Source organism: Doryrhamphus excisus, chromosome 8, assembly GCF_030265055.1.
Source record: "Doryrhamphus excisus isolate RoL2022-K1 chromosome 8, RoL_Dexc_1.0, whole genome shotgun sequence".
NCBI classification, from domain to species: domain Eukaryota; kingdom Metazoa; phylum Chordata; class Actinopteri; order Syngnathiformes; family Syngnathidae; genus Doryrhamphus; species Doryrhamphus excisus.
In genome coordinates, this window is record NC_080473.1 from 4601974 (window position 1) to 4623349 (window position 21376).

General features: G+C 39.5%; 1 protein-coding gene across 4 annotated transcripts in view; it reads left to right on the forward strand.

The window, feature by feature from the left end:
- b3gat1a (beta-1,3-glucuronyltransferase 1 (glucuronosyltransferase P) a) overlaps positions 1-21376 on the forward strand; it is an 80631-nt gene that overhangs the window by 27671 nt on the left and 31584 nt on the right. For 3 of the 4 annotated variants that reach the window (XM_058079421.1, XM_058079419.1, XM_058079422.1), the window contains exon 2: positions 13065-13285. The exons of the other annotated variant lie outside the window; for it this stretch is intronic. The gene's annotated coding sequence lies outside the window, so the exon portion shown is untranslated. The remainder of the gene's footprint in view (positions 1-13064; positions 13286-21376) is intronic. 4 annotated transcript variants of the gene reach the window in all.

Below are 21376 nucleotides of genomic sequence, written 5' to 3' on the forward strand. Positions count from 1 at the left end.
AAAAGAAATTCCCAATCACCCCGATCCCAATCCCAATCACAGGACACATATAGACAAACAACCATTCACACTCACATTCATATCTATGGACAATTTGGAGTCGGAGGAAACCAGAGTACCTGGAGAAAACTCACGCATGCACATGCAGAACATGCAAACTCCACACAGAGATGGCCGAGAGTGGAATTGAACTCAGGTCTCCTAGCTGTGAGGTCTGCGCGCTAATCACTCGACTTCCCTGCAAACCAGCAGTAGCCTGCATTTTGCGATAATTCAACCCTGCAATATTAGCTTGTGTTTCCTGGTGTTTGTGTTTGTTTTACTGACATGACAGTAACATTAGTGACACCTAGCGACCAAAGTAGAATACTACATATCACGTCTTTGAACGCATCCTCAGAGTGACTCATATTTGAGTTCATTTAGCCATTTTTGTCCTGGCAAATACTTAATATAGGCAAAGAACGTGCTTAAATACACTACCGCTCCAAAGTTTGGGATGACTTGGAAATGTTTTTGTCCAGTCTGAGATCTGGCTTTTTCTTGGCAGTCCTGCTATGAAGTCCAGCATCCTGAAGTCGCCGCTTCACTGTTGATACTGACACTGGTGTTTGATGGCTACTATTTAGTGCAGCTGTGAGGCATCTACACACTCTCTTGCACAGTTGTGCAGCGTTTTTCTGTCCTTGTTAGACCCAGTTTGTGCTGCTCTCTGAAGGGAGTAGTTAACAGCATGGTAAGAGATTTTAGTTTTAGTTTAGATTTTTAGATGGCTTTTCTAATCATCTATTAGCCTTATAAAATGATGAACTTGGATTAGCAGCCATACCAGGAGATTGATGCAGAGGACTGACAGTTGTTGATAGTAGGCCTCTATGCAAAAATGGAGATCCTTCTTTGAAAATCATCTGATTCATTTTAATTGTTTGTGAAATGGAAAAAATGTTTGTGAAAAGCATTATTTTTATTATTTTTTTCTTTGGAAAACAAAGAAATTTGCAAGTGATCCCAAACTTTTGAGCGGTAGTCTATGCATATTTATGACAAATAATAGCCGGTTTTCAACCATGAACCAGCATGATTTATTAATTCATATATTTATGAAATAGAGTGAAACTATAGACAGCGATTACAGTATTTCTGTAAAAGGTGTTTGAATGGAAAGCCTATTATAATATATCTCAGCGCCACCATTGTACATAAACTACAATAGAGTAGAGGAGCAGATGAACCTAATGAATTGATCCATTAGTTTTAAGTTGTCTTTGAATCTAGATGAAGCGTTACGGTGCTACTAACCCTACGACTGAACAAGATGGATGAACCTGTGTTCTTTCCGGCCTGCTCCCCCCTTTTGTCATCCGTCTCCTTTCTGATTCCAGCCGTCAGTCCACATCCTTCTCTGGGGAGGAATTTGCCAGCGTGCAGTTCAAGTCGCAGGTGTCCGAGCTTAAGTCGAGCGTACAGGGTGACGGATGCGGTCTCGCTCCGGAAGATACTAGCTGCTGCACCTGCGTGTTGTCCTAGCTGAGCAAACACGCTATCGGAATTAAAAGATGGAGATACACAAGCCGACACGCTGCTTGCACAGCTGCGTGTCACAAGAACGCCGCCAGGGAACCGTTAACGATGACTTTGTCTAAACACGAGCTGGGGGTCGAGGGATGTAACAGTGATCCAACAAGGACGTCCATGTTGTTCTTAATGCCTCCATTCACACTAAGATTACTTAAGCCCCCCAGTTTTATGGGCAACAGAGCCCTCCAATTCCCCCGAGCCCCTCTAATTATGCAGTGTCTGTCTGCAGCCTATATGAAGCAGAAGGTGTATCTCCTTATAGGATGTCAAGGAGGAGACCTCTGGGAACATGGTGTAATTGCAACGCACACACAAGTCATTCGCTAGAGCGTGTTAGATGGACTTTCTCATTGTGTGCTTGATTGCACTTCTTCACTGATAGCTTGGAGCTTATCAGTCATGTGATCGGAGGTTGCCAGCGCCGCATGGTAACGACCCTTCACATGCAATGCAATCCGAGAGAGAAGATACCTTGTATGGTTTTGTGTTTGCTCAACTGCAAAGGCGTGTATTTATGTATTAACAGATGCATTCTAGAATGTCTGTTTTCATAAAATTTTTGGTTTTTGCCTGTTTTGTATCATTTCGTAATGTCAAGTGCCCAAATACTGAAAAATCAAAGAATGTGAGGGGTCACTTATATATTACATCATATATTACAAGGCATCTTTGTCTTAAACTACACACTCTCTTGCACAGTTGTGCATCGTTTTTCTGTCCTTGTTAGACCCAGTTTGTGCTGCTCTCTGAAGGGAGTAGTTAACAGCATGGTAAGAGATTTTAGTTTTAGTTTAGATTTTTAGATGGCTTTTCTAATCATCTATTAGCCTTATAAAATGATGAACTTGGATTAGCAGCCATACCAGGAGATTGATGCAGAGGACTGACAGTTGTTGATAGTAGGCCTCTATGCTATCTATGCTATGCTATCTATCTTTCTTTGAAAATGTATTTTAATTGTTTGTGAAATGGATAAAAAAGTGTTTGTGAAATGTATGAAAATGTGTTTTTTTTTTGGAAAGCAAAGACATTTCCAAGTGATCCCAAACTTTTGTGCGATAGTGTATGTAGAACAATTCCTACAATTATTTAATATTATATTTATAGATGAATGATAACGACATGTTGTGAAGATAAGTCATGTCACAGATGAAATTCCATTTTGTTCTTAAGCTATAAAAAAAAGTGCAAAAAAAGTCCAAACTCCCCATCACTCTTTGGGTCCAAGTGTCAAAATAAGTGACGAAATGATAAATGATATTCGAAAAAGCCAAAGAAGAGCAAAGAAAAATATTTTAAAAAATTACATTTTGGCCCCTCTTTGGTTATAAGTATCAAAGTAAGTGATAAAAAGCCAAAGAAAAAGCTAATACTATTATTCTTTTACATTTTCAGTACCTTAACTATCACGCAAATGTAAGTAGGATCATTACTTTAAGTTGAACGATAAAGGTGTATGGTGAAGCTAACTGAAACTAAATGTAGTTAATGATATTCAAAAAAGCCTAAGAAGAGCAAAAAATGTATTTAAAAAATTACATTTTGACCCCTCTTTGGTTATAAGCATCAAAATAAGTGATAAAAAGCCAAAGAAAAAACAAACAGTATTATTCTTTAACTGCACAGGTCCAGGTCCAGCATGAGAACGGACCACTAGTTTACATGGTGTGAATGGACCAGTCATTGATACAAGGTTAACAATGTAATAACAAAGACATGATTATTAATTTGCAGTGCATTGTAGCAAGAATGCTATTAACCTGCTACTTTCCTGACTGCGGATTGCTCACAAATGTAAAATACTGTATTGATAAATTGTTCCGTATAAGTGCCTGAGTGATTCGGAATCGCTGTAACTGGGCCAAAACTCGCTATGTTCCAACATCGACCCATGGCCATTCAAGCTGCCCTGCCAAGGTCACCCAAACTGGATAGTTCACACAATTTACAGATTATTTTCAGCCCCTAATCACAAATTAAGTCTGATTAAAATGTGTTTTTCGACGTTAATGTAACAGTTTTGAAGTAGAATTACACACAGCTGGATGGGAACGTCACTTAAGAGCATCTCATCTCTGAGGAGTTAAGGTAAGAGCCTTGAATGGCCTCCTTGTGGACGCTGCTTGCCGTTCCCCCTCAGGGGTGGCGTATGACAGAGGACAAGGGAAGGTTGTGGCTTTACAGGCAATCCCTCTGTAATATTAACCGCCCTACCCCGGACACACACACACAAGAGTACCATTAGTGGAGCACACTGATCCCAATGCCGAATTTCTGCAGCGCTGTACAAGAACAACCCACATGATGCCTGTCGGATGCTGCAGTGTAAATATTATATTTATTTAGAGATATATATATATATATATAAGATATAAGGTATATCTCCATTATTGACCATCGTGATACTCCCCGATGTCGTTATCTTGGTCGTCCTTCCAAAAGGAACCTGTATAGATGCATTTCTCGGCCCTCCTGTCCTCTCCTGTCCAAAACCGTAGTAGGGCGCCTCGGGTCCCTTCAGAAGGATGTCATTCACGCTCATCCCTTCGAACCTTTGACTGCTATTCCATACGAGTCGCATAGGGGTTGTCACCGAGTGAGGATTTGGGGCCACCAGATGACTGACTGAGCCCCATACAGGGCCCTTACAGACCTTTAGAGTCTTGTTGCTGAGTCGTCATTTTTGCATAGAGGCCTACTATCACTTGGTGGACACTTGGCACCGATTGCTTGATGCAAGACAAAGAATTTAAACATTTTGAAATTTTCTTGCCGCCAAATTCAATTTTTGCCACCGTTACCGGCCAACACGAGCCAGTTGGGAGGCAGTTTGAGCCACTGCATGCCACTAGGCACCTTATTGGTGATACTAGGCGACAAAGCAAATTGCATTGGTTTCAACTGGCACAAACTGCGTCTGGCCCAGTGGATTGTTAGTGGTCTACATGCTAACCACTGCCCATGTTATGTCTTTATTCTGGTAAATATATATTTTTGTACTATATACGCTACTGGTCAAAAGTTTGGGATCCAAAGAAAAACAAATTTTCATGCATTTCACAAAAAAAAAATTCAATTTCACAAACAATTACAATTAATTTTCAAAGAAGGATCTCCTTTTTTGCATAGAGGCCTACTATCAACAACTGTCAGTCCTCTGCATCAATCTCCTGGTATGGCTGCTAATCCAAGTTCATCATTTTATAAGGCTAATAGATGATTAGAAAAGCCATCTAAAAATCTAAACTAAAACTAAAATCTCTTACCATGCTGTTAACTACTCCCTTCAGAGAGCAGCACAAACTGGGTCTAACAAGGACAGAAAAACGCTGCACAACTGTGCAAGAGAGTGTGTAGTTTAAGACAAAGATGCCTCACAGCTGCACTAAATAGTAGCCATCAAACACCAGTGTCAGTATCGACAGTGAAGCGGCGACTTCAGGATGCTGGACTTCATAGCAGGACTGCCAAGAAAAAGCCATATCTCAGACTGGACAAAAACATTTCCAAGTCATCCCAAACTTTGGAGCGGTAGTGTATGTCTGCTTATTGTTCTGTTGTTTTTGAGTTGACACCATGACTGTAGTCAGTGTTCTATCTAGTGTTCATTTGCCTGGGAGTCTAAAGGTTGCTATATTAATAATATAACTGTCCTAGGGTATGTGAGACGTACTGACACTGAACTTTGATATCAAGTCGGGAAACACAAAATATGAGCCGTGACCTTTCGAAGTCTCAGCAGGTTTGATCAAGTTTGGCTTTTGAGTCATTATGTTGAGACAATAGCTCATTGATTAAAAGTTGTTTGTGTCGCAGCTGGCCACAGGTTAGGGCGTCTTTCAGTTGGCTACACTGAAAAGACCACAGTGTAAATAAACACATCCGAGGTTTTCACCTGGACCGAGATGTTCTTACAGCCGTGTATGTCGCCATGGCAATCCATCCCGGGGCACATTTTAAACACCACGGGTTTCCCACCTGAGCTGTGATGAGCTCCATATTGGCAGCAGACTGCACATTGTCAAAAGCGTGCACATTATCATTAGTCTCATGCTATCTCATTGTGTCGGCACATGGCGTCAGCAATTACGTGGTGTACTTCAGCAATGTATGGAAGGACACCAGAAGATGATTGCACTGAAATGTTTCCAATCAATCACCTTGGTGATAATTACCCTTGTGACATTTTCCGTTATTGTTTAATGTGAGCGTAATGAAAGGATAAATCCATCTGAGGTGATCATCAGCCAAATGGGTAATTATCATTCTCGGGCTTAGATAACCTGCGTAGATGATGATTTGTTCAAACAAACCCCAAAAGGACTCTCTGTTCTCTTCAGCCTTCACTTGGGAGCTTTGGAGGACGCCTACCATCTACCATCTACCATCCACCGTCCGCATTCACGCGGATCGATCACGCCGCTGCCCCTAGCCGTCCACCACTCCTCCAATTACTTGCTGATGGGCCACATCTTTCTGTGTGAAGGTGCCACAGCCCTATGGCGCCTTTTATAGGCAGGAGGTGCAAAGAGGATGGAGAGCAAGGCATATGAAGACAAACCATGTCGATTGAACTCTTCTAAGATGGATGCTGGACGAAGATCCGCATGTGAATTATTAATAGTGAATGCTTACACCAGAATAAAGCATTTACTCAGCCAATGACAATCTTGAATTAATCATGGAGCCATTATGGAGTCATTCTCAAAAGCGGCAGGACTCCTTTCTCCGTGACAAACATGACAATTCTACCTTAAATGGCAGACTCTCCACTGCATCATCACGGATGGAAATGCAATGCTGTCGTACTGCAGTTTGTTCTGCAAGGTGGTGGCTATCATTAATAATAGCAGGGAAGCATGATCACGGTTGCAATTACTCAAAGTGGTGCTTCTCATTAGTAACTGGTGCAAGGAGCAATCGTCTTATACATTGTGTGCACACGTGCATGAACAAGTGAGCTTTCATTTTGTGGCTAATTTTTAGTCATTTCATATATTTCTGCTCCGCAACATGGTGATTGTCATTAATAACTGGTGGGATGAGAAATTGTCACTTGATGTATGTTGTGTCAACATGTGCTTTTGCACGAATGAGCGTACTGTGAGGTTCAACTTGTTTTTTGTGGATTGTTTTGAGCCTTTCCTTTTATTCATATAACGCACAGAGGCGTTTTTTGTTAATAACTGGTGGGAGGAGAAATCACGACTCTTCTTCTACATTGTTTGCACATGTGCTGATGCATGTAACAAGTGCACTGTGAGTTTTAACTTTGTGGGTTATTTTGAGTTTTTCCATGTATTCACATGATGCAAAATGATGGTTGTCATGAATAACTGGTGGGAGGACAAATTGTTGCTCGACTTACATTGTGTGATATTTGTGCATGAATGAGCGTACCATGAGGTTTAACCTGGTGGATTATTTTGAGTCTTTCCATTTATTCATGTTGTTGGTGGTGGTTGTTAATAACTGGTGGGAGGAGGAATCAGGACTCTTCCTTGTCACCCATGAGCTTTGATTTTGTGAATAATTTTGAGTCACTGTATATATTTGTACAACGCAACATGGTGGTTTTCATTAATAACTGGTGGGAGGACACATCGTGACTCTTCTTATACATTGCACCCACACATGCTCGTGCATGAACAAGAATACGGTGAGCGTACACTGGGGTGTTAATTATTTTGAATGCCCATTTAGTCATAATAACTGGCGGGAGGAGCAATTGCATTAACAATATGAGTATATTATGGCAAGTATATAATGAGCTTTGACTTTGCGGACTATTTTGAGTTGTTTCTGGCTTATATGCATGTTTCCCTTGGTTTGCAAGGCAGCCTGGCTAGGAGCCACCAATGGGGTCAGTACCAGCTTACCCCCTAGGGGTTGGAAACTCGTTTTTGATGACATCTGGCTGCATCTCACACATTTTTGATGCTCTTGGTCCCCTATTTTGCAACGGGAAATAGTGAAAGTGCTCCTATCACACAGATAACATACATGGATGTGCATGTTTCACTCATGATTTTATGACTATATCATTCATTTGGGGAGGTAAACATGTGTATACATGAAAGAGACTAAGTTCGGCACTAGAGAGTGGCAGAATAATATACAGTACGCTTCCTATTTTGCCGGTTTCCCTCGGGCACATGCACCTTTTTATATGGGCTGTATATTGTTTTGGTCCACACAGTGGTTCCATCAGCACAGTTGACACCCGCATCATAAACAAGAAACGCAGTTAACATCCCCCACCCCTCCCGCCCCTCATTTATTCTTCCCACATGATGGATTCATTGGTGTGTGGCGCATGTGTGAAAAAGGAAGGTCCCTTTCTACATTTTCACCTTCACAACCAATGAATACATCATCCTGCCCACAGTTGCCTGTCTTCGCTCTTCATCCAGTCGTCCGCCTTCCTGCTTTGTCCTACATCCGTCACTGTCAAGCGCCCACGTCGGCGCGGTCAGCCCACATTAAAGCCACCGCACACCGCCGCTCGGCCTTAAAAGTTGTTCTCCCACGCTCTTTTAATGCTTGAGTGTCACAGGCGCCAGGTGACGGAGCAGGACATGACACGATGCTGTGCTGTAGAACTGATTTTTTTGTGACTTTCAACGTGATAATGGTAATAGTTTGGACTATTTTAAATATGAATCACACGTTTACACTTGCACATTTCAACGTGTCCAAAATGGGGTAGGAAGAAACAGAGCTGATTTAATCCTATCCCTTCTGGGTCTTGGATCTACAATTACTGATCGTTAGTAGGGTTACAGTAATAAAGTTTGTGGTTTACTACACAGCATGATATACTGTACAAACGGCAAAAAATGACAACAAGTAGATAAATGCTGAATATTTTATACTGTGCTTTGGTTAACATCATTAAGGTCAGACTCAAACCAAAACGGACTCTAATCAAAGCAATTTTTCTCATAGAAAATCCACAAATGTTTACACAAATACACAATAATTATAGTTTTATGTAGAGAAAATGAAATTATAAATAATGACAAAATATTAGTATTTAATAGAAATGTATTAATTATTTAATATTATTTAATATCACTTCTACCTTTAAAAAAACATAAAACCAATTAACAAAATAAATAAATTCATCGTCTGCAACCAAAATTTGCAAAACTGCAAAAAATATATCAAACTAAATGTTCTACAACCGACAAACATGTACCTTGTCGTTTAATTCGGCGTGATGTCGCAGAAGTAGGTGTCTGATGACGTGTGCTATGTTTGATTCTGTGTGCCGCCAACGTGCTAATGTTTTGCTGTTGGAACCAGCAAGGAATGTCATGGATGTAAAGTGAGAAAGGCAGAAACACGGAGTGTCACCCTCGACGCGATGCCAGGTTGACAGACTGTACATACATATGTGCATGCATGTACATACATGTGTATGCGTGTGTGTGTGTTTTCCAAATAATATATGCAGATATTGTAAAATAAATCATATCAGACACTGTGGTATTCATTAAGTAATTAATATATTTAGGAATAAATGATATCAGACTGTGGTATTCATCAAGTAATGAATAAATTCAAGAATAAATATCAGACCGTGGTATTCATTAACTCAGCATTCTGTTTCCATGGTGTAGCTTATAAACACCACATGTCTTTACTGACTCATTTCAGTACATTGTTTGAGTTCCTGGCTCCATGGTTTAACTATGACTGACTGTACACTGAATAATGAGATTAAAGTGATAAAGGAGCCTATTAACATTTTCACCATCAAGTGCTGTTGGCAGATGCGGTGCTCTTAAAAATAAATCAAATATGAATGTATCTGCATGCATAAAACAGTCATGACTTTTTACGAGGCGCCCTCATTTAAAAGCGTTATAGCTGGAAAACAAGCGGCGACCTTTCGCTCCGATGACATCACACCACATCCTATCAGCGGCTCATTTCCATTCATTGTGGTTACCATAGCGACGCTTGGCACAAAAGACACATTTTGGTCAAGTGCCGGGGTTTATCTGCAAGCTTTTAACCCCGCAATGAGCTTGGGCACAGCTTGAGATCTGAAGCCTCCTTTTAGTCCGTCCATGCTCTGAACTTGTTGATGATCCGATGAGCAAATCAGCAAGAGCTTTGTCAGAGATAATAATGGTCGGTATTGATGGATTGTCAGAGTGGTTTTTATTTTTTTTACAATAGGTTTATTATTGTTATTTAGCTTTTAAAATGCTTGTTGCCAGTCCAGGGTGTACCCCGCCTTTTGCTTGTTAGTCAGCTGGGATAGGCTTTAGCATACCCCCTGTGACTCTAATGACTATAAGCAAATAAGATGAAGGAAAAGTATTTGTAGGCGGCACGGCGGTTGAGTGGTTAGTGCACAGACCTCACAGCTAGGAGACCAGGGTTCGATTCCACCCTTGGCCATCTCTGTGTGGAGTTTGCATGTTCTCCCCGTGCATGCGTGGGTTTTCTCCGGGTACTCCGGTTTCCTCCCACATTCCAAAAACATGCTAGGTTAATTAGCGATTAGTCCAAATTGTCCATAGGTATGAATGTGAGTGTGAATGGTTGTTGGTCTATATGTGCCCTGTGATTGGCTGGCGACCAGTCCAGGGTGTACCCTGCCTCCCGCCCAAAGACAGCTGGGATAGGCTCCAGCACCCCCGTGACCCTCGTGAGGAAAAAGCGGTAGAAAATGAATGAATGAATGAATGAAAAGTATTTGTACACATAAATACCTCGCCTATCATGAATGCCTTACCTCTAATAGATGCTTGGTGTTCTCTGTAGGCCAGTAAATAAGCACCCATGTCACTTTAAGAGTAAGTTAAAGTAATATTTTTTTTTAATTGTGTCTCTGACATTGTAATAATAACATAAGATATGATACAATGCTATATATAGCAATTTCCTGCAGTGCCTTTTTTGCTGATGCAATTTACACTGCGGGAGTGTTTGGAATTTCTGGACCACATGTGGATCATGAAGCGCACCCACAAAGGGCATCCCACATGGTTACTATGGTTATCGTTATTGATTCGATTAGGGCAAACCTGCGACTGCTTACACTCTGAGGCTATCTTTTTTAATTTACGGTATTAGCATTTTTTTTTCGTCTTTGTGTGGCTTTAGCTCGTTTCCCTCGGCAACCGCAGTGGATGCCTGGTGGCGAGTGCAGGGCCGACACAGGAAGTCTTATCAATAATGGAGAGCGGTGGCGCTGAGGGTGTGAGGTTGGGGGGGGGGGGGGGGTAGCTGTTATTTTAAAAAATGATACTCCCTAGAGTGCGAGCATATGAGCAAGGTAAGAATTAATAGCTAAAAAGCTGCCACTGTTGTTGTAATATATGCATTTAGTTAGCATTAGTTGAAAATCATATGACAGGGGACTTGAGTGAATCGAGTACCCAATTCACTTCAGTGAGTGACTCCTAAGAACTAATAAATGAAATATCTTTGTAGATGGAGCCTAGGAAACCTATTTTACATTCTAAATACAGTTTTTACAATTAGTTAGAGCCCTGTAGACATTAAATAACACCCCTATAGTCATTTTACACTTCTGTTATTCTTGTTTACACCACATTCTTCTGTAATGCGCAGGCTACGGGATCTTTACAGGGACATAAGAGACGCCCGCTGCTTTAAATGTAGCATGCTCCCAAGCAAGCTCCGTGGCTGTGCTGGATGCTTTTTCATATCCCAGATCGCCCCTCTCTCCCTCCCCCTCAGTAACCATTTCATCACAAATGAGCCAACACGCAGCGTAGACTTTGTGGAAACAGAGAAAGTGACCCACAGACCAGGGGTGGGCAAACTACAGCCCGGGGACCACATGCGGCCCACCAAGCGTTTGAATCCGGGCGGCCAGTTGCTTTCAAGTATTCAACTTTAAACATACAAGTTGGCAACATGACTTTCGAGTCAGATGTCTTATTCAGGAAAAAAAAAAAAAAGCAACAAAACTGTAAAATAGCTCCCTACTGTGTGTGACTGTGTGTTTGTGTGTGTGTGTGTGTAGTATGGAGGGTGGGAGGGATGGGCTTTCTTTGTACTTGTTTTCTTTTTAATTGTGGTAATTGTTTTTAATTCTGTAAAGTACTTTGTGTTGCATGTCCTTGCAGGAAAAGTGCTCTACAAATAACATTGATTTGATTTGATTTGTAAAATTCAAATTCATAGTTTTTGTCTGATGTTTAAAGTGCTCCTTAAAAAAGGGACATGAAACTAATTAACAAACTAACTAATAATTAATAGCAACAAAAAACAATGACGACCAGCTGAGGGTGTACCCCGCTTCTAGCCCGAAGTTAACTGGGATAGGCTCCAGCATACCTCGATACAGGATAAGCGGTATAGAAAACGGATGCATAAAAACAACCATTAATTTCTATATACCATGAAAGATTTTGTTGATGAAGAGCAGGAATGCTGGTGAAAATCAAGCAAGATGCCTGGATCAGATGATGATGTTAAATGTAACTGTCAGGAACAAATGACGTGTCCCACTAGGTGGCGTATGTGGTGTCTGATGCGCATGGTGGCCTTTGATTTGCAGTCCAGTCCGGCCCATTTAAAGGCAGTGAGAGGCGTTCATTTGATCGGTTAAGATTACACTCGGCTGTGTTAAACCTTTCCTCCTCCCTCTTTTATATTTGCGCCGGGGGGAGGCGTGGGTGCGCCGTGGGTGCGCCGGACTGCTCACGAAAATTGCAAAGTGTGCTGACACCCTGTCGGCACGGCTCGGGGCTGTGTCAATGTCACATGACTGATGTCTAGTGGCCAGAATAATTACTACATATCATTTGTCCATCAATATTTTTTGACAAATAATTGTTTCATTAATATAATTATTTATTATATAATAATTTATTTTATTTATTAATAATAATTTATATAATAATTTAATAATTTATTTTATTAATAATAGTATGAGGATAAGCGGTAGAAAATGAATGAATAATAATTTATATAATAATTTAATAATGTATTTTATTAATAATAGTATAGTTTATTATTTATTAAATAACATGAGGCTAAGCGGTAGAAAATGAATGAATGAATGAATGAACAATAATAATTATTTATTAATTCACTTTTTAAAAATGCAAAAGAGTGAGGGAGTGGTGTTCAAACCGCGATGTAGCGAGCGACAACCGTACATTGTGGTATCAAAATGTTAAACACAGGAAGTGATGCGGCACCGTTAAGGGGTGGGATTAAAAACAATCTCTGCCTCTTCCGCTGCATCGTACAAGTGGAAATGTATTTGTAGTTGGTAAATTTCGCTCATCACATTGGAAGTAAAGTGACTATGAAACTGCAAAGATGTCCCCCCCCCCGCCCCTCTCATTTGCTCCATTATTCCTCCTGACACAAATTCCAAGCCACCGAGAATGACCCAGTGGCTTCATTCCCGTTCTTCAATGCTCCTCATTGTGTCAGGAAGAGGAGGCCCATTCTTACCCATTGCGCTCTGTCCTTTCTCCCCCCAGCACGACAAACTCCCTCTCCCTCGGGATTTTGATGTCGCCTTTTGGCTGGGCTTTCACGACGTTTGACCACCGTCGAGCGAGCACGTCTTCGCTCTCCAGGCGGCACCAATTAAGGTGGGCTTGAGCCGGGCACAGTTGTGACAGTACTGAGGCGTCGGCGAGGCAAAGAGGAAAGTAAAGACGGCGTGGCGAAGAAGAGGAGAAGAGGCCTGCGGATGCTTGTGAGTATTTCTGTGTTCACGGCGTAGTATGCTGGCCGGCTTTGTCCATCCTTGTAGGTATAAAACATGCTTTTTCTGCCATATCGATTTGCACTGCATACTGGAGTCACATTTATTTATGGATGTGTTTTGGGGTTTTTTTTTCCACCTACATTGACTCTTATTTCTTGGGAGAGTTGGATCAGTTTTAGAACATTTCAAGAAACTTTCTGGGAACTTTCTCTGGGATGGTAATATTTCCAGTTGGTACACTGTGTATATACTATATATATCTAAATGAATGAAAAGGAAATTATTAATATTTATTATAAACATGCAAACCATTGTAGGAAAGAGGCTGCACGGCGGTCGAGTGGTTAGCGCGCAGACCTCACAGCTAGGAGACCAGGGGTTCAATTCCACCCTCTTGCATTCGTGGGTTTTCTCCGGGTACTCCGGTTTCCTCCCCAAAACATGCTAGGTTAATTGGTGACTCCAAATTGTCCATAGGTATGAATGTGAATGTGAATGGTTGATTGTCTATATGTGCCCTGTGATTGGCTGGCCACCAGTCCAGGGTGTACCCCGAAGACAGCTGGGATAGGCTCCAGCACCCTCCGTGACCCTCGTGAGGAAAAAACGGAAGAAAATGAATGAATGAAAGCAATTTACTTAGCAGTTTATCACATGTTACACTTGCACGGTTTGACATGGCTGAAAAGGAGTAGGAAGAAACCATTAAATCCATTTTCAATGCCGCTTATGCTCACTAGGGTCACAGGGGTATGCTGGAGCCGAAAGTAGGAAGAAACATAGCTTATTTAATAACATGAAGCTACAGTATACACTACCGCTCAAAAGTTTGGGATCACTTGCAAATTTCTTTGTTTTCCAAAGGAAAACAAATTTTTATGCAATTCACAAACAATTTTTCCCATTTCACAAACATTTTTATCCATTTCACAAACAATTAAAATGAATCAAATGATTTTCAAAGAAGGATGTAATTTTTTTCATAGACTCATAGACTATTAACATTAGTCGATCCATTAGAAAATACATAGGAAGTAAGTAAATAAATCATAGGAAATAAATTGAATAGTAAATCAAATCAAATTAGTAGATACATTTTTCCTCAATGTAATTTTCCAAACATTACAACTTTATTTTGTTTTGTTTTTCATAATATAACAACATTTCAACTCTACGCTAATAAAATTAAAAAATTTCCTACATTTATTCCCTTAAAATTGTGCCTTTTTTTCATTAGAATTCAATTTTTTTTTCAGATTTTTCCTTTTTTTTTTGTTTACTGATATTTTTACGAGTACTGTGGGCCAGTGAAGCAAACAGTGATGGCTGTGATGAGTCGATGGTGACATCAGATGGTTACAGTGATGGTTATATCAGCCTACTTCTTCTTCTTGTAGTCGTCCTTGTACGTACAACAAATATAGATCAACTGTTGCCGTTTCTTGAAATGGCTCGTATTCATACATTGTTTGACTTCTTGGTTCAATCCATTCCATACTTGCATTCCCCATACAGATAATATAAAGGTGTTTTGTATTTCTCCTTTCTAAAGAATTGTTATACAGAACGTTGTTTACTTGAAGGGTGTTTGGGGGTTTTTTATGTGTGATTGTAGCGGCAGTTGTGACTCAGTGAATAGAGGGTTGTTTGTGTTTATTAATAAAGGCATTGTGGATTTCGCTAACTGTCCTTTTTTCTAGCTAAGTGAGCAAATGAAGTGTGCTTTTGTAGTTGCTTTCTCATATCTCCGCATAATAACTCAGACATGGTAATATCAGAGCAGATGTAGTGATTGTAGGTATTGATGTTATTGTTTTGTATGAAAATGTGATTTCATGCATCCGTGTATTTGTATATGTGTTGTTTCTCTTGTTGCTAAACATTATTTTCTTTTTGCTCCTTGTTCCTTTCCAACCTTAAAAAGGTGTCATGCTGGATGACAACAATTCTGCAAAGATGATTGTACCAAATTTCTTACATAGCGCTGTAGGAGACTCTTTGCAAGTTATCACAAATGCTTGATTGCAGGTGTTGCTCGACCAGTTATTAGGTTTAGGGAGCAGGGCCATGTAGCTTTGGATTTTTTAATGAATAATAAGACAGCTGAGATAGGCTCCAGCACCCTGGTGCGACCCTTGTGAGGAAAAAGCGGTAGAAAATGAATGAATGAATTAATAATAATAAATATAATAAATACATTTGTTTGATGATTTGAAATATTTACATGAGACAAACAAAAAAATATGAAATCAGGAAGGGGGCAATCACGTTTTCACAACCACTGTAAGTGAAGTTTGCACACAGATCTGTTGGACTTACATAAGAAGCCACCATGCTCTGCAGTGGTGCGAGATAACAGAGCTCGGCACCGTACCTTAAATTCATTTTCCATGCATTATATTATGCAAATGGCGAGCTCAAGAGATATTGGGGTGAGGTGAGAGTGGTGAAGGGGGGGTCGGCTGGGGATTACTTTTCTCCAAAGAAGCTTGAGTCATACTGTATAACAAATAGCAGACTGATTCAGATTAGTTTGAGCTTCTCCAGGACGTTCAAGATTGATATTAATGAATTTAAAGCAAAGAACATGAGTCATTCTGAATGATTTGCCAGAAGATGATGTATTTGACAGTGTTCTACCTATTAATCACTGATCGCTTACTACAAACTGGAGCCTACTCAGAAAAATATATGGTAATCCCTCGTTTATAGGAAATCATTTGTTCCAGACCCGACCGTGATAAATGAATTTCTGGGAAGTTCGGAAGTAAGGTTCCTTATTTATAAAAGTGTTTATGACCTACTTCATACGGTTTTTAACATAATAGGAGCCCTCTGGTTACAAAATACAGTTACTCTCATTACCCAATATAGTAGGCATAATATCAGAAAATAAGACATAATATAGACTTACACATACGCTACCACTCCAAAGTTTGGGATGACTTGGAAATGTTTTTGTCCAGTCTGAGATATGGCTTTTTCTTGGCAGTCCTGCTATGAAGTCCAGCATCCTGAAGTCGCCGCTTCACTGTTGATACTGACACTGGTGTTTGATGGCTACTATTTAGTGCAGCTGTGAGGCATCTTTGTCTTAAACTACACACTCTCTTGCACAGTTGTGCAGCGTTTTTCTGTCCTTGTTAGACCCAGTTTGTGCTGCTCTCTGAAGGGAGTAGTTAACAGCGTGGTAAGAGATTTTAGTTTTAGTTTAGATTTTTAGATGGCTTTTCTAATCATCTATTAGCCTTATAAAATGATGAACTTGGATTAGCAGCCATACCAGGAGATTGATGCAGAGGACTGACAGTTGTTGATAGTAGGCCTCTATGCAAAAATGGAGATCCTTCTTTGAAAATCATCTGATTCATTTTAATTGTTTGTGAAATGGATAAAAATGTTTGTGAAATTTAAAAAAATGTTTGTGAAATGCATGAATTTTTTTTTTTTTTTGGGAAACAAAGAAATTTGCAAGTGATCCCAAACTTTTGAGCGGTAGTCTATGTGAATAAAGTCACAGATTTATGAGAACAACAAGTTGAATGTACTAGAATAAAGTTGTACATTTACAAGAATAAAGTCAGAATTTAGGTGAAAAAGTCATACATGAACAGGAATAAAGTTGTAAAAAAATAAACTCTTGAATCTACGAAAAAAGTCAGAAATGAAAAGAAATATAATCGGAAATTAATGAAAATAACATCTACGAGAATAACGTGGTAAATGTACAAGATTAAAGTCGTACATATATGTCAATAAAGTCATGGATTTATGAGAACAACAAATTGTGAATATACAAGAATAAAGTTGTAAATTTACAAGAATAAAGTTATGAATTAATAGGAAAAAAAAGTCAGAATATTATTAGAATAAGGTCATAAATGTACAAGTAAAATCATGGGAAATTTACAGGAAAAAAAGTTGTAAATTTACGAGAATACAGTGTTGACCGTAAAAAAAAAAAAGTTGTAAATTTATGTGAATAAAGTAAGATTTATGAAAAAAACTAGTTGGGAATATACAAGAATAAAGTTGTACATTTTATAATAAAGTTATGAATTAATGGGAAAAAAGTCAGAATATTATTAAAGTAAAAATTAAAAATAAAATAAAATAATCGTAAATTCATGAGAACAAAGTAATTACAAGAAAAAAGTCTTAAATGTAGAAGAATAAAGTCATAAATTTAAGCCAAACAAGCACCAGACTGGCTTGCCGAAACAACAGGATTTTATTGCAGGTTCGATTTATTTTACAACAGGCACAATAATCCCCAACCCGGGCTGTAACCCACACAAAGTCAAAACTCAACTCTGAACTCCTTCCTCTTACTCCACTTCCTCTCCGCTCCCCACTGAGCTCCCTGAAACATGTTTACAGCAACACAGTCTTGTTTTGTATTATATTGGTTAATACCGGCAGTGTATTGTATGCAGCTTCCGTGCCGGTGGAACACGGCCATGATGCGTTTTATTTACCGTCTCTCTTACCAGAGCAAAGAGCATATGTTATGTCATCATTATCCTCCCCGCCTCGCTTTTATATGGCGGGAGTTGAATTAGCGCTTGCTAATCAGTAAAGAAGCTGCCTCTCATCACAGATTTATAGACAGTCATCATTGCGTGCTTGGCGTGGGAAACATGAACACTTACACACACACACACACACACACATGCAAATGAGACTTGTCTCTTCCTTCTGGCGGTCTCTGTAAAGCTGTCACTCAATTAAGTGGCGCCTGGTAGCATGACTAAAAACACTGCTAGATAAATACATCCGTTCCCTCTCAACGGCGCTTATCTTGTTCAGGGTCGCATGGAAGCTGGAGTCTATCCCAGCTGACTTCAGTTGATCCATTCATTCACAATGACACCTTCTCTACACAGCAGTACCCAAATGATTCATACCCTGGCCACATTTTGAGTGAAAGGGATGTTTTTAATTGCTATAGTTTATTATATTTCATAGACTTATCTCCTCCATTTAGTACTGTCATTGTGCCTTTTCCAGAAATGGCTTTCTTCCGGCGTCACAATTCATGCCATCTCTTACTTTTAGGTACTTCTTGTATACTATAAAGGTATCACGGACATAAATGTCTTTAAATCGATTTTATGGTGCCAATTTGAATAAGGCGAATCAATAAGAGAATATTCATACTACCGATATTTCACACGACAACATGGATATGATTGGTGTGATATGATCTGATTTTATACGCTTTATACGCTATTAAAACCTGTGTTTGCCTTGTCAACATCACAATAGGAGCCAAGTACTGTGGTACTTCAGTTTTTGTTAGTAATTGGTTGCAAAATATTTGATGAAAACTGTTTTTTTTATAGTAAATAATGTAAATCCAATTCATCTATTCCAGACACCTAAAAATATGACCAAAAAGTATATTTTCATGAGAATCACAATAAATATACATGCAGAAAACTAATCAAAATATCATAAATGGCTTATTGTTGATACAGACTTCCCATACAGCCTGATGAAATCAAATTGATGTTTCTCATCATCTTAATCAAATTGCTGGCACTCGCAACTTTCTTTGGCCCCATGACGGGTTGTTTAGCACTTGCACGCAATGAGTGACCAATGTGGAGTGTGCTTTGTTTGGGTGCTTGTTTTTTTTAACCGTTCGACATGGTACAAGACAAACGATTTGTTCCATGCAGTATGAAAACAATATTGACAAAATCCTACAAAAACTCGCTGAGGATCGTAATTAACTAAATATACTGTAGGTGGAATCTGCTTGAATATGTCTATATGTCGATGGTTAATATATCTTCAAGTGTATTTTCTATACATGCATAACTGATTAATTATTCAATATATATATATATATTGATAACACTAATATATTGATTAATTTGTGAACCATTGCCTTGCCAAAGTATCAGCATTGGTATTGGTGATCACCAATATACATACACTACCGCTCAAAAGTTTGGGATCACTTGCAAATGTCTTTGTTTTCCAAAGAAAAACAACAGAAAATTTTCATGCATCTCACAAACAATTTTTCCCATTTCACAAACAATTAAAATGAATCAGATGATTTTCAAAGAAGGATCTCCATTTTTGCATAGAGGCCTACTATCAACAACTGTCAGTCCTCTGCATCAATCTCCTGGTATGGCTGCTAATCCAAGTTCATCATTTTATAAGGCTAATAGATTATTAGAAAAGCCATCTAAAAATCTAAACTAAAACTATAATCTCTTACCATGCTGTTAACTACTCCCTTCAGAGAGCAGCACAAACTGGGTCTAACAAGGACAGAAAAACGCTGCACAATTGTGTGTCGTTTAATAGTAGCCATCAAACGCCAGTGTCAGTATCAACAGTGAAGCGGCGACTTCAGGATGCTGGACTTCATAGCAGGACTGCCAAGAAAAAGCCATATCTCAGACTGGACAAAAACATTTCCAAGTCATCCCAAACTTTGGAGCGGTAGTGTATATCACCAATACAATTTGTATAAGTTTTTGTTTTATGTTATAGTAGATACTACCTGCATATTTACATGCAGTAAAAGCATGCTTATGCTACTTCGGCCACTTTTTAGTTAGCATAGTTAAATAGCAGTTAAACCTATAACCATCAATTGGACGCAAACACAAAGAGATGCAGGCAATGCTGTTTATCTGCTTGTCTTTATCACTACTGCAGCATTCTAATCTCCCAAATAGGGAGCTATGCAGATTGGGGCATTGTATGTTTAGAATAGATTGCATGTCGTATATCCTGACCTTAGGCTGCACATCATATTAAGAATAGGCTGTGATTTTCTACATCCCACCGCCAGGCATTATTATTCACAGTAAGAGCATTTTCCCCTTCTGTTCCAGCGTCTCTCGCTCGGCCTGGCTGATAATAAACATGCCCGGGACTGAGGTTTTTCTACAAGAAGTCTTTACATAAATTATTAAGCAAGACTGCACATTTGCCGCCTCCTCCCCCCCCAAAAAAGAAGCGCCCATTGTAATTTCTCCTTACGCCTGCAAAGTAGGACGATCATCAATCGACACTGATGCAGGGTTGTTGCTTTTAATGCATAAAAAAAACACTTGCTCTTCTCTTGTAAGCTCTTTTTTCATGAATGAACCACAGGCGCTATTGTGTTATTTCAATTCCACAGCATTAGCTGTGGAATCGCTCGTATTACACGTGGAATTACACGCGAGGGGTTCAATTATTGCATGTGATGCACACTCACCACCACGGCATTAGGCATCTAATGAGCGCCAGCACAAAGCTGTATCCAATATCATTATCACCGAGCGATAACCACATGGTCATTTATTACCACGATACAGCAGCAACAGAACTACAGCTACAAAGATTCATTGATTATCCAAATTAATCAACAAATATGTTGCAAATCAGTTAATTTTTTTTTAATATCCTCTTGTTTCAGCATCTCAAACGAGATAAAAAAAAAATTCCCTTAGTCGTACTTGAAAGCAGACCTATTTTCGGATATGTTTCGGACCGAACCACTCACTGTTTGTGCTTGGTTCGTATTAATTTGGTCCATTTTGGAGCTAACCGATTATACGATTAATTGACGAAGAAAATAATCATTAGTTGCAGGCCGAAACAAAGCCAACTGGCCAGAAGAGCTGTGCATTGGGCCCCAAGATCCATGGGGAGGGGCGGCATTTTGTTTAAGTGATCTGTCACCATTAATACCTGGTAGTGTAATGGTACAGCTGCTGCCTTTTAAAGCAGAAGGCGCAGATTCAGTCCCAGCCATGCACATTTTTTTGTTTCGCAGTGTTCAAGTGGTTAGCGAAATCCAACTGAGTTACACTCGGGCATCATTGCTAAACAGCTACCTGACAACAAGACTGACTCCGACAATGATGAGAGGGAACCCGGCATGTTCAATTAACATACATGAACATACATATGAGGACATTAATTAAAACATACATTGATTGTATTCCTTCCATTGCTTTTATTTTGTAGCTTTAGCATTTGCGTTATGATACTATTTAGCATTTTGCTTGTTATTGAATCAAGTTGTCGACATGCATTCTGCTCTGTGTTGCTTATTTTTTC